At 44.6% G+C, this 15,122-nt stretch overlaps 1 protein-coding gene across 7 annotated transcripts in view; it reads left to right on the forward strand.

The window, feature by feature from the left end:
- The first annotated feature begins 4,746 nt into the window (after positions 1-4,746).
- The window catches only part of LOC117590798 (uncharacterized protein CG43867), a 103,630-nt gene continuing 93,254 nt past the window's right edge, over positions 4,747-15,122 (forward strand). For 4 of the 7 annotated variants that reach the window (XM_034283753.1, XM_034283755.1, XM_034283757.1 and 1 more), the window contains exon 1: positions 4,747-5,277. The gene's annotated coding sequence lies outside the window, so the exon portion shown is untranslated. The remainder of the gene's footprint in view (positions 5,278-15,122) is intronic. The other 3 variants (XM_034283759.1, XM_034283761.1, XM_034283760.1) reach the window with 1 other exon arrangement.

Below are 15,122 nucleotides of genomic sequence, written 5' to 3' on the forward strand. Positions count from 1 at the left end.
CAGGGCAAAAGGTTACGGCGTGCCTTGACTTTTTGTTCTGGAAAAACGAATGAAAGTAATTGAAAGTTTCCTTCGGGGGCTTAGGTTGGGCGGTGGATGGCTGTTAATTCATTGAAATGGATTACACATCACCTGAATGGAGGCGATGATCCATCAGCGGGGTGCACTTGTGCGTGGGAGGTCCTTTGAGTCCAGGGGGCAGGCAGGCAAGCAGTCAGGCAGTCGGGCAGCTCTTTCATGGGGCAAGCGGTGGGCGTGTGGCAGCAATGTGGCAGAGTAATTTCTTCGTTGGGTAAAGCATAATGTAAATCTCGTGTTAGAGACCCGAACATAACTCACGGCCGAAACACGAGGCAATAAAACATTTTCCATCTTCCATCTTGCTTGCTCCTTGCTAATGACACGCCCACACACACACACACACACACACACACACGCACACTCCCCTTTCGCACATGTGAGGCTCAGTCGCTGAGGAAGGGGTGGTACGGGGTGGGCTGGATGCTTCCTGGGGGTTCATAAATTCCATTCCAATTCGACCAGCAGCTGCAGTTGATTTCAGTTTCGAGTGATTTTCTTAATGTAGTTCAAAGAAAACTGAAAACTGGCTAAGGAAAAACGGCAAAAGGCGGCACACATGACGCTGTCGGAAAGGGAGGTGGTGGAGGGAAGGGAGCGTTCGGTACAAAGGGTTTCTTAAGTGCTTCACTCGAAGGTGGGTGAGCTCCTGATCTAATAAATTTTCACTACGCCAAGGACTATGTATGTCTTGAGTTACGTCTTTTGAGATGAAACTGGGGGTACTGGTACTGGGGGCCGTAACAGATTTTTGAATAATATTTCACCTGCAGGTGGGTTATGCATCATGTGTGCTGGGTGTACGCTGTGGGTGAGGGTTCTCTTCCCCTCGCAAAGCCGATGTAATTGTCTGAAAAATTACCATGTCTACACGACACGCACCCACACGCACGCGCCGACATTAAATCACATTGACAAGGTGTATAAGTGTGTGTGTGTGTGTGTGTGTGTTGTCTTGATGTGTTCTAAAACATAAACCCTGTTTGAAATACTCCCCAAACATTCACTCAACATAATCAAAGAACTGGGAAATTTTCAAAGACAAAATACAAGAAACTGTGGAGAGGTTTTTGTGTGAATTCTGCAACTTTTTGAGAATGAATCTGCAGTCCTTAAGGCATAACTCTTCATAGCTGATATCGTAATCTTCACAGGGAGTAAAATAGAACCTTTCCTCTAGCAGATTTTGAAATAATTCGAAGTAGAAAACTCTTTGCCCTTGGGTTGGTTCACTGTTCTCCCCATCAAACAGATCTTAAATCTTCTTACATTCAATGTCCTTGTTGTCCCCCCATTCAACAGCTTCTTCAGCATTGCAGTTAACACATTCTCTACTCAGCTGTCTGTCTTTTTTGGTCACCAAATCCCAGCGTTTATTTTATGTTTGATTGAAACTCTGATTAATTTCAGCAGTCGGAATGGGAAGTGCTGCTGCCATCCCATAGCACGTTCCATTGCAGCCCCAACCCCCTTGTTGCTGTTGCTGCTGCTGCTGCTTACCTCCTGATGTGCGGATGATGGGTGTGGTGGGGTGTTGTGTGTGTGTGTACTCTGGTGCTTTGCCGCTGATGTTGTCAACACCTGGGCACAGGTGCGCTCATTCGCTTTCGGCTTTCATTTGTAATGAGTGCTGGGCACACGTACGGCGCATTGGTTACACCCTGAGAGAGTGATAGAGCGGGGGACTGGGACTGGGGAATACGGATATATACATAGATACACGGAACTGTAGATACATCCGCATGCGTTGGGAACAATCTGTCATATGCTCTGGTTAGGGCATAACTCTGGACATTTCGATTCTAAGAAACGTCCTGAGGCCCTTAGAGACTATCTTCAAGATAAAGTAGGAAAAAATAAGAGCATAAATCCGCTTTATAATACTGCAAACTTATGACATTCTTTGGGTATAGAATTTGCACTGAATAAATGCTTAAAAAATATTTATAATGATTCAAAAACAAAACAAAACGAATTATCCTGCCAGGGTATTTCCAGCACCGACTTGGGGCACCTTTTGGGTGTACGATTATCACTTTGCACGTCCTAGCCCTGGATGCTTTATTGTAGTTTGGCTGCTGCTCCATCTGCTCCCCATCAGATCCCCGCCCAATCTGCACCGTGCTTGTTGGGGTCCCGGCTGCGGGTCCTGTTTATGCGCTTTCCGTGATCACATTTAGTTGGCGGCTGTCCGTGTGCTCCTCTTGGTCTTGGTCCCTGCTCCCCGCGTTCTGGTTTGCTGCTGATGTCAGCAGCCGTGCTCGTAGCTCGTAACTCTCGTGGATTTAATGGCCGCCATTCCGCTTGTTGTCTCAGCTGCCTGAGAATGACACTCCTCTGGGAAGTGTTACTGCTACTCCGGATAATGCCCGAGATCTAATTGCTAAAATCTGTGTAGCCCTACATCTATATATCCATGTATATCCTCCACTCTTTCTCCCGCTCCCACTCTCACTCTGGCTCTGGCTCGTGCTCTGTCTGTTCTTATTATCTTTGAAAGCTGGCAGGACATGGCATGGCAGCATGGCCAGAGCTAGAGCCCGAGCCATAACCAAGTTAAAAGGAACTAAAATAGACACCTGGGACAGGTCTTGGGGGAGCCAGATCCAGGTGCAGCTCCTGGGCTAAGTAACTGCAGTTGCCGGTGAAGCTGGAGCCCCCCACCCAGCCTCCCAGTGCCACAAAATTTATTGACTTTGTCGCTTTGGCTGTGGCTGTGGCTGTGGCTATGGCTGCCACTGTCCTTGTCGTTGTCCTCTGCTGCCCGACAAAGCCACTGAAAGTAGTTCTCCTCGAGAGTGTCTCAGCGGAAGATGGAAGCAAGAAGCTTGAGCAGAACACCTGTCCAAAGCGGGGCCGTCCTAATAATTTGACATTTGGATAAATTAAAACTGAAGTTCTGGCCATAAATCCAACAGAGCTTCCACTGCGATGATGACGCTGATGGCGACGGTGAGCCCTCCATCTCAATCTGTTTGGAGGATTGATTATCACCTGTCCTGGAGCTGCAGCTCGCCTGAAGCTCTTCATTTGTTTAGTCAATTTTTCCATTGGGAGTGCATAGAATCTCTTTTCCTCTGCTAATGGAATCATACGATTCGCCAACTCGTTTTTACCATGTTGGGCCCGAACATTTCGGAATTTTTCCTCGCTTTTTCTGGTATAAATTTGATAAATGTCTTTATTTGTGTGTGGTTAGGACGACTTCGACACCTTGACTGTTGTTGGCCAACATGGCCAACCACCAACCACATGCTTAGTTTCTCTTGGTAAACAAATCGTCTTCTATTATCAAATATACTGTCAGAAATGATTTAGAATTTCAAGGAATTCCATTGCTCTCTAGCATTTTCTGTCTCTACCACCGTCCAGTGTCGGTGCTTAAAGGTGTCAGACGAAGAGGAGCTGCCGGGCAGACACACGGATCTGGATTGACTGGGCTGAGTCCACAGGAACAACACATGTGAGCGGCCAACGGACACATTCCTGTGCATTTTTGGGAATTGAAATTTTTGAAATTTCCCGTCAGAGGGAGCGCAGCCGGCCAGACGCTTTGGAATGTTGTTAATTGCACCAAACGGAAGCGGATTCTTTACCCTGAAACTTCATGGTGTGGAGAACTCCTAGCAGGAGAAAATATGGGGTCTTGGTGCTTTCGGCGACACCGAAAATCTGAAGTTCCGACTGAAGTTCTTTTATATCCTTTCCATTTAATGACTCATCTGATTAGCAATTTTATAATATTTGATCAGTTTTTAACTTTTCAAACCAGCAGAAGTTCCTATACAACGCTCCCCTTCGCCAGGCTGGAATTTTCAGCTGGAAATAGGCAGAGGGCAAGAATAAGCGTTATAATGACCAAAAATCACCTCTATCCACTTATAAAATAAATCATCATCGGGAATAAGGCCGGCCCCGTACCTCTGCACTGCGGGCACATATTTTATTTATGTTAGCGTAACAGCGCTCTGTTAGCTCAGCAGAGCCGCTTCTGTTAGTGGCTGGGCAGACAACTGTTGAGTGAACGAGAGGCCCCATCAGCAGAGAGCGCTTTCCCTGTGATGGCAAAAAGCAATGTTAATATTATTCGAAAGGTTTACCAACTCGCTCTCTGGGGACCTAAATTGTTACACACCCTCTGGCTACACTTTGTTTTTCCCCTCCAGATAATACTTTTTGAGAACATTTTCCTATATTTTAATAAGTAAATACATGAAAATAAATTTACATGACGATATGCCCAGCGTTGGATACCAATCAAGAGGCCGCCACCTTGTGGATAGTTATACCATGCACAGAGCTGGCAGAAGCAGAACAATTTTCTCTCTCGTAGCGTTAGGTTGGAACCTCCGCGCGCGCTCTGTCGATTTTGTCCGTCTTGTCCCGTTTCGTTTCGTCGCGTCGCGTCTCGTTTCGTTGCGTGTCTCTCGTTTTCACGTCTGAAATGTTTGTGTTTGTTTGTTAACAATATATTAGCAATGTTTTTTTCTGTGTCTCGTGCTATCATGTATTTTTTTTATTGACAAAAACTGCGTGCGTGTGTTTTCAAGTGTTTGTGGGTGTGTGCGTGCGAGCCTTCCTCAACACAGCAGCAGAGCAGAGCAGAGGCAGCGCAAATGCAAAAGCAAAAGGGCAGTGCAAAAGCAAAGCAATGCCAAAGCAAAAGTTGAACAGCAGTGGCCGTGCAACAACAACAAGTGCACGAGTGCAAGCAGACAAACAACAATAAACAGCGGGAGTGCCCTCTCTTGCCAGCCCTTGCCTTCAATGCGACGACAGCTGTTGGCTCTAAAGAAAATATACCGTTGACTTTTTGCCCAAAAAGAAAGACAGCAGCTGAGGCATAAGCAGCAAATTTTTATCAATTTTTTGTTGTTGTCTGCGCGAGCTGCCGAGGCGCTCTCACGTGTTGGCGCCGACTGCGACGCCAGTGTGGGCAGCAGCAGCTCCCTCTGCCCACGTGACGTCGGCGTTGATAAATGTGAATGCAAAAAGGAATTCCCATGCGGCCGTTTATTGTACATTACACAACCCACCCGCCACCACCCACCGGCGACGACAGTGATGCTGCTGCTGCTGCTACGCTAAAGATGATGTTTGGGCAGAGCAGAGAATTGGCACTGGCCTGCTCATACACGTAAGAGACGGAGAGACGCCAACCAGCTGTGCCGCCAAAAATATCAATAGAGGGAGAGAGTGGTACGTATTGAATGTTTGTGTGTGTGTTAAAAGAGAGATCCTTGATCACAAGGTGCCTATTTAATAATAAGAAAGAGTGCTCTCTTGCTCTCTTCGTTTCTACTGCAATCAAAATAACTCTGGCTGAGGGTGCTCCCTAGCAATTGCCCTTGACTATTATGCTATGCTCCATGTCTGGTCAACTGTCCAGGGTGTTTTACACAAAAGGTGAGGAGTTCACGCAACAACATAGGCACCTTTCGTAAGAGCGCTCTCTGCGAATGCCTCACCTTGTATATACGGATATTCTTCTTGATCATGACAGGTGGGCCCTACACTGCACTCCCTCTCTTTGCTCTCTCGCTCTTTCTTCCTCTGTCTTACCATACATAAGTATGTCAACGTGTCAGACAGAGACAGAAACATTTGTTGTTGCTTTTTTTTTTGCAAATAAATGGGATGAGGAGAATAGCGAGCAGCAGGAGAAGGAAGAACAATGGTAAATCAAGAGAAAAACATGATTGTGTGTCGTCGGGAGGGGAACAGTCGGCGGAGGACTATTGGTCGCGGGGGTGTGTGGGTGTGGGTGCGAGTGCGGGGCAGAACATACCTAACAATTCCATTGATTTTTCTTCTGGGAATTGTTGTTTGCCAGGGAATGGTTGGGAGTGCGGGTGTGTGTTGGGCCTACTACACCCATTCGCGGCTCCTTGACGGCACTAGTCCTTGGGCAGCACCCATAGACCCTCCCCATAGGCTCTGCCCCCAGAATGACATCGTTCTTGTTGTTTCCTCTTTGCTCTTCGCAATCGCTTTCCCTGTCTCTCCATTTCCTTGTCCGTCCTTCCGTCTGTCCTGCTGTCGTTGAACTTTTTTGCGACTCACCGCTCCTTTCCCACTCCTACGTTAATATACTTATATATATATGTATGTCCCTCTCTCTTGCTCTCTCTCTGTTCACCATACTGCAGAGAGTGTTGTAAGAGGCGGTTCTTTGCACTGCACATTTTACATATGTACATATGTACCTCCCTCCCTCAATTCCTTTCCTCGTGCAGTTGATCGTATTTTATGGAAAACGGAATTTATGTTAATTTGTTGCTGCATACCACAGCCGCCACCCTCGCCCTCTTCCACCAATGCTCTCACACTCTTTGCTGGCCACCGAAATGCACCGGAATCCAGTGGAAAAAAATATTTGTTTTTCGCTTCTCGATATTGCCATTGCCAAGGACTTTCGATCAAACGGCCATATGGCAGCAGCAGGATATCAAATAGCCACTAACCATAGACATATAAATGTGAACATGTGATATATTTGTTGATCCATTGACTGAAACATGTAAAAGATAACGCTGCTAAAGGTTATATCTGATATTTAGCCACATAATATTTCTGCTCTATAGAGTTCAAGAAAAAGTGAATTGAAAAGTATTCCCATAACTAGATAAAGTTCCATGGTCATATATTTGGACCATCCACCTGGCATAAGTAGCATATAAGCTCCATGGCATTTTGAGTGCTCCTCTGAAGTACACATATTCCCCAAAGCGGGTGCCGTGGCAGTCAGCCTACGATTGCCATTCAATTGACATTCCACGCCACCTACTCACATCTCGCATCTCGCTCTTTCGCGCTGTCTCCTGTTGTTGTCTGTCTTCTGTTGTTATCCCTTTCCTTGCCTCCCCAGTGAGAAGTAAACTTTTTCATTCAAAGTGCATTTACCGTTCCATTCTTGCGCTCTTTCTTTCGTCCCTGGGCTCTGCCAACACGTGGATACGTGCCTGTGCCTGTGCCTGTGCCGCGGCAACGGCCTTTGCCACTGTCCTCTCCGCCTGTCTTTGCCAACAATGTGCGCCCGGGCATTATCCAAGTGCAAGGGTGACAACCCTTCTGCTGCTCCCCTCTGTTTCTATACCCCTTCCATGTTGGTGGGTATATTCGCTTCTGTTATCATATTCTAGCGATCTACGAGAGAGTTTGCGTTCCTTTTTGCCAACTTTCCACACGCATTTCAGTGCTGTCCAGAATACAAATCAAAAGCCAAAGAGCTGCACTGGATATATTTTGTAACCCTTCAGGGGTATCCTTATTGTCGACTTTAGGAATTCTCTCTCTCTCTCTTGTTTTGCTTTCGACTTGTGATTTATCCTTTGTTGTGCACCATTCCCTGGGAAACGCTTTCAACACTTCGTCTTTTCTCTTTGGAGACAAGCTTCTTTCGCCAGAAAAAATACCAAAATTGAAAATTTGTTGCAAATAATTGGTTTTCCCATTGCTTTACCCGCTTTTGTGGCAAAAAATGTAAAAAAAGCTCCTTCTTTATATGGGTCACATCTTTGTCTACTCTGGAGATCTCCTTATCTGCCTTTTGGCTCAAATAAGCTAGAGATGCCCCATTTGGTGCCGCGGAATGAAAATTTTAAATATCAATTCCATGAAACAAACACGAATATGTTCATAAACATTATAAAAAACTCAGCCAAGCCGAAGGAATAATTACTGTTTGGATACCCTTTTGGAGGACCTTTAATATACCAAACTGAGGCAACAGCTAAAGGGGTTGTTGCCTGGAAAGGGTATTCTGAAGAGACTACTGCAGTGCCGGTGGAATTTTTGCTCAACCTTCCTCTGCTGCTCCTGGGTGCTGTCTTGGAGAAGACGTGGCCGGAAATGTGGAGGAAACTTTAATAAAAACATGTCAAGAGCACTTTACGCTATTCTTAGTCACAACCCAACCACCCACCACATGCACCCTGCTGCAATTCTGCTGCACCACCAACTACCACCGCAGCAGTTGTTGTTTTTCGACTTGACCAAGTTTATTGCCTGCCATATGCAATTGCCGTAGATTATTTTTGGGGTGGTTGGGGATGTTGGGTGGACATGGCAAAGGCGTCCCAGATTTTTGCCACGCCCACTGCAATCAGACCCGAAAAAAGAAACCAGCAAGCCAGCTCCAAAATGAAGCTCGACTCCGTTCTGTGTCCTGTGTCCAGGCTTTGATGGAGACCGAAGCCCGTTGGTTGTTTCTACGCCAATTGCTACGTGATGTTGCCTCACTTTTTGGCCAATTTTTGGAAACAGCACAGCCAGAGACGACCCCATGCATTGGCTGCACCGCCCTCTCCCCCGGTTTCCTTTCTGTCTTTAATTCAACAATTTGAAACTTAAATTTCTGTGGTAACAGATCTACTCGTATTGGGAGTGTATTTGAGAATAAAACGCTATCCAATGAACGAGTTTCGCCTATGAATATTTTCATTTTATTTCCATATTTTATTTATTGCATTTATTTCAATAAATTAATAAACGTTTTGTGCATCGAGTGTGTTCTTTGGAGGGGAGGATTGCTCCCGATGGATTGCTGCTTCATTCGATTCATTCAATGGCCTTGGCCCACACGTTAATCGAAGTGGTTTGCTAACTGCCAAAAATGAGTCCGTAGAGCCTTCGAGATGTAACTGCGATTTTCACGCCCACACACAGTCGGTGCTGTGCCTTTTGCTTTCTAGCTTCGAGGTAAAGACGATTTCCAAAAACTGCTGTACATTTAATTAATTATTTATACACAAGAAAAGGTAAACGTGCCGACGACGATGAGGACGAGGACGTGGACGAGGCCAAGGCACGCGAAAAACCCCAATGCCCAGAAAAATGGTAATGCCAGAGGCAGATGCGAAGGCAGAGGCAGTGGCAGTCCGTAACCGTAGGAAACATTTTACGATACATCGTCGACGTCGTTTTTTGCATAATTGATTAAATGACTGGCTATATAACACGGCAATGGCAACGGCAACGGGAACGGGAACGGGAACGAATCGACGGAGGAGACAGAGTGGGTGGGTGGCTGCGAGGACAGGCGGACAGGAGGTTGTGCCTGGCCTGTCCTGGCGCCGTAAATGAGAATTTACGGCATAAAGAAATCAAGCAGCAGCAGGATATACACGAAGCAAAAGCAGCAGCTACTAAACATGTGTGTGTGTGGAACAGACCAGACGTACGGGATGGATGCTTCGGATGTTGCATGCTTTGGATGCTTATGGGTGTTGGTAAATGTTGTGATTATTGGCTAAATGAAAAATGCAAGGAATCGTCCTGGCAATCGTCGTGCTACATCCTCCCGTGTCGTTGTCATCATCATCATCATCGTTTTCTTGGTTTTTTGTTTGTTTTTTTTTTGGTAGTTTGTGGGCTAATCGACTGCTGGCCATAAACCCACCTATCCAACAGTATACAGAATGACATGACCCTGACACTGACGGGCAGAAGGACAGTGGGCATAGAAATTACCCAGTGAGAGCAACATGATGTTGTGGATGAATGGGGATACTTAGAAGAATGAGCTTTGAGTAGGCAAATAATTGCATAATGTTTTGGGTGTATTTTCTGGTTCTTAGTTGATCCTTAGTTAGCTCCTATTAATATGAGGATTATTTTTCAATGAGATGGTGGCATTAGCGATCTTTTTTCTTGGTGAAAAACCACTTCGACGTCATTTCGACTAACGCCTAATTCAGGTATCCAATTGAAAGGCACGCAAGTAGATTTGAATTATGTTTGTCATAAAAGTATTTCCCAAGATTCACTTCTTTAAGTCAATTTGGGTCTATCGCTTAATTGACATTTCTCTGTGTGTTTGTGGGTGTTGGCGGATTTCCCCTATTTGCTCTTTGTTTTCATTGTTTGTTTTCATTGATGGCCCCGATTTCCAACCATTTGAACTTTGAACCTTTTTGCCAAAGACAATAACAAACAGCACAGGCACTCTTTTCTCCTTCATGTCCTTAGCTCTGGCTATAACATGCACCCCACACCCCCCACCGTGTGTTTGTCTGTCAGGCCAAGCACTTGGAGCCACACTGCCACCAGCCGCCATATGCTAATGGCTCGTTATGTCTCTCTGTGTGTGTGTGTGTGTGTGTGTGTGTGTGTGTGTTTGTGTCTGCTTGTGTTTTTCGAGAATGTGTTTGTGTATATCCTTTTGGCATAGCGAGTGCATTTTCTTGTCAACGCTGACATTTCCTGCACTTCGGCCTTGTTTTTTTTTTCAACCTCAAACTGCGTCCGGAAAACAGTCCATTCCACACCCACACCCACAGACACCAACCCCGTCTCCCATCTCTCAGCGCACTGTCATTTCTTGTTTAATGAGCATTTCCCTTTTGTTTTCATGTTTTGTGTCGCTCGCTTGGATGATAAAAGCCAGGAATTATGATTGCTCCACATTCACAGTGGCATTGGTACGGGGTACCGTGTACGGGGTACGTGGTACGAGTACAATCTCCGCAGGTCCACAGCCCTTAAAGAGGCATACGGACTGGTTGTAGAACGGACGGTTAAAGCTGAAGCTGAAACGAGAATCGAGAATCGCGAAATCACCACAGCACAATCTGATATTTGATACTTTGAATCCCGATAATCGATATACGCGGCGAAAACAAGGTCATGGCCGTACTCTTTATTATGGTTTCTTCTGCCAATCACGAGATTCTCCTCCTTTGTTGTTTACTACCCCCCGATTCTCCTACCTCCCAAGGTGCTGCCTTGTTTAATCGATGGCGTCAATCACACGTACCTCCCTCTCACAATCTCTCTCTATTCTGCCGCGAATATCTGTGGCATATCGAAACAATTTCTTTGCTATTTTTATACAAAAATATACAAAAAGAGGAGGCAGAAATAAATTATTTATGAACAGTTTCTTGTATCGATTGGATTGACTTTTCCAATTGTGGGATGTGCGAGTGGCTTGTTGAAAGATATTTCGATTTCCCTCCTTCGCAAAATCTAACTTTTGGTCAAGTAACTAACAGAGCGTTAGCACAGCGGGCATATGGAACACAGAGCTCAGTCATCAAAGGCAATCCATGTACAGAGTCATGTAAACAGAGGCGTACCATTAACAGAGCTGAAAGCATACCATAAACAGAGCTGTGCTTCAACTGTTAACAGAGTTCGTAAACAAAGGCATAAGTTTGATAGTGAACGTTAACAGTGCTCTCTTTCATGTAACAGCCTCGGAGAGCCACTATGCTGTGGTGTAAGAGAGTAGCGAGCGCGTGCTTTTGTGTGTTTGTGTGTGGGGAGCCCAAGCAATGTCTGAGCTGAGGCGCAAGTAATACCCCGTTACACGCAGGCCCCAGGGATATGCTGTACATCGTGAAAGTGTCATGTAACAACCTAAACCCATAAATGCACTACACATGTAATGCACTCATTAATTATGTTTTCGCCATCCTATATTCGATTATAACTATACTTTTTAATACTAGCCACCCAAGCAGACAAAAACACTGCACTTTGGTCCCGTTCGATTGTTACAGCGTATCTGATTGTCGAGACATGCTAGTTTTTTTCGCGTTCTCTCTCTTGTATTTTTTTTCTTGTAAAATGAGCATTTGACGTTGACGTCTCGACTGCGGCGACTGCGACTGCGACGACTGCAGCAACAACAGTCCTACTCCCTCTCTCTCGCACGCTGCTTACTGACTTTCGTTGTTTTTGCAGTCCATTGACTTTTACAGTTTGCTCTTTTCTGTTGTTATTGTTTCTTTTCGTTTAAATTTTCGTACCTCTTGCATGTAAAGGTAGCCTCTCTGCGTGTTTTTGTGGGAATGAGATTCCAAGACTTTTACGATCTATGGATGCCGCAATAGAAAAAAAGCTGTCGTGTTCAAAACCCAACACCCGAATTTTCCCCCCGACTGTCTGAATGTCAGTCTGAATGCATGAATAAAAACAAAGATACTTTTCACATTCCAATTGGATCGGATTCCAGTATCTTCTTCTTGGAAATATATACATATATATGTATGTATGTACATATGTATGGACGTACAGATCTGCCGCCACTTCCCGCACTCCTACTCGTATCATATCTTGTTGTTTTAAGGCATGGGACTCCCCCGTCTCGTTCTGTATATTAATGATGATGCAACTTCAATTCAGAGCCGGACTCCAAAGTCTCGTCATTCCATATCGCATAGCATGGCAGACACCCATACATACAATGTACATGCATCCATAACTACTGAAATCGTTGTTTATTTATGGTTTATTTGCATATTGTTCTTGTCTCGGTTTTCTGCTGCTGCTGCCGTTGTTATTGCTGCATTTTAATTAAGATAACTTCACTTTATGACACATCCACCAACTCCACCACCTCCTTCCAGTCACGGCTATCGCCTATCGTTCTTCCACCACTGCTTCGGAGGGGCGGCCGTCACTCAAAAGTAAATGCATTGTGGACTCGATTCCAGGGATTCCAGAGACAGAGCAATGGGGAAATGAGATTTGCGTAGCCACCGAGTCATTCACTCGATTAGGGGCAAATCGATAACCATTAAATTTGATTGGCGATATTGTAATGCATACCCAAGGTGGGGAAAGAGATTCGTTCCCCTTCCATGTTTCCAATAACTGGGACTGTAGATAGATTTCGATTGTATATCGATACACGGGCCAATCCAGAGTCGCCGAGTACAGTAAGCTCCACTGATTGCTCTTCAATGATGTTCCCTCACTGTTGTTTTTCCTGTAATTTCTGTAATTCATCATCCACTTTCAATCTCTCTATTAAAATCTCCATACCTAATGATTTTTCAACATTCCCGATTCATCTGTGTGAAAGATTTTCGGTGGAAAAATGATTATTTCCATCATTGCATGTTTGCTTTTTCCATTCGATTTTCAATTCTTTCGTTGTTAAAAATAAACTGTAATTGGCTTTAATTGTAAATGCAAAAGCACTCAGCCCCTCTATCTATCTATCTATCCATCCATCTATCTGCTCCCTGACTGTGTGTCATGACGGTTTCCCCCTTTCTACTGCCTTCGTGCAAATTTAATTAAAGCGAATGCGAAATGCGAATCATAAATATTGTAATATAACCGGAGACTCGACTCGAGTGCAGACACTTAAAGGCAATTGTCAAACACTCGCAACGTTCACAGACCCGGACAGCCCAACCTCAACAGAACTCGAACGAATGTAGGTCATCCACAGGAGTTGGATCTTGGCATCTCTTACCGGCAATCTATTTTTTTGGTCATGCGAGAATGTTGAAATGAGCGTATGGAAACGACAAAAAAATACCCCTTGTGGAGTGGAGTGAATAATGTACATTCGAGTGGTGCTGAATGCAGGAGATCAAGTAAATGTAATCTGCGATTCTAAGAAAAGTATTCTACAAATGTATGTACTTGTATCTATGTTTTTTGTTGGCCTCACTCGCCCGAAAAACTGGTCCACGCGAAGGTCGAACGTTGCTGGTCAAGCCTCTTAATTAGTTGCTTATTTTTTGACACTTTTTGTGTTTGCCAACTGCTGACTGCTAACTGCTGCTGCCTGTTGTGGTCTCATTAGAGAGGGGGGCCCTGGCAACCTGTTGTTGTCTTTTATTCGCATGAAGTTTTTGCAGCGGGTGGCTAACCGGTTTCCTGCCATAAGTATCGCGTTTCGGCCCGCTTCGAGATTGTGGTTCTGCCGTCTGGGGGCTGTCGTCTGGCTGTGTGTGCTGTGTGGTGTGTGCGGCTTTGTTTAAAGTCAAAGTTTTGTCTGGCATTGAGGTTGAAGTTCCGCTTTAGTTCTGTACGTTTCTACACGCTACTGATTTTCGTGGACAGGTATGAAAGTTCTGTTTCCGTTTCTCCAGCAACCAGCTGCCAGTAGCCATCTCATATCCCATGATATGGATTTGATGAGCATGCGAATGCGCAATATTCCCACCACTTGTCATGCATTATGCAGGCAGAGGACAAGACATTAAAAACCATAAAGCACCAATGCCACAGCATATGGGTGGAATATAAGTAGCGTATATTTCGTATATTTATTCGAGTTCCAGCTCCACTCCCACCATCATTTGTGCACAGAAAAAAAATGAGAATAACAAGAGAGAAGATAAAGTTTAGAAGATGTCAACAAAGAGTGGCGCCTACATCTTCCATCATCCTACATCCTCACATTTTTTTGAATGGGTGACTCTTTGGAGTCGCTGAGATATTCATCAATATCCATTGGTTCGACGCTGTTTTCAACTTGTTTTTCATCGTTGATCGTTGGAATATCCATTTTAATATCAACATCCATCGGTTCTGGAATATTATCGGGTTGCGGCAACGTATTTCGATCATCCTTATCGGGCTCCATTTCCTCATATAGAGGGTACTGGTAATTTATTAAGGGATATTTGTGTATATTTTATTTTCTATATGCACATAAATAAATATAAATATTTGTGATTAACTTTGATGTAATCCACTGGGGAAATATGTTTTGAGTTACTATTTTTGTTGAAAATTATATCTTAAATATGAGTATTTTGAGTGAAGATTCTGTGGCATTTTCGTCAACATTTCAAACAGTATTTCTTTGAGTGCCCTCAGCCACTGATCTACAGGCAAAGTCTAGGCTGGCTGGTCGCCAGTCCACAGCCATAAAACAAGTCCAAGTCGCATTGCAAGTACCATTGCCTGTCACGTAGGTCATGGAGGAGCCAGAGAGAAGTGCTTACAGCTGTGTGGATAGCGGAAGGGCATGACAATCGTTTTGCAGGGGAGCAAACCGCAGATTGGGTGGAGCGTAAGGGGGGATTGAAGGGTATGCCACTTCTTGTAGCAGACGCACACAGAGAGCACCAATTAAAATGCGCCACACATCATATGTGCGCGAGCATTTATTATAAATATTTCGCTGGAATTGAGTGAAAAATAGTTGAATGAAAAATAAAGAAAGACGAGCAAGAAACCTAAATATGATGCACTTAGGGAATACCCTAGGATAGGAACTTCAAGCATTGTTGGATCTAAGGGAAAAAATTTCTTGTGTTTTTTCAGGCGGTTTTTTCATAGAAATATTGTTT

The sequence above is a fragment of the Drosophila guanche genome, unplaced genomic scaffold (assembly GCF_900245975.1).
Source record: "Drosophila guanche unplaced genomic scaffold, DGUA_6, whole genome shotgun sequence".
NCBI lineage: Eukaryota > Metazoa > Arthropoda > Insecta > Diptera > Drosophilidae > Drosophila > Drosophila guanche.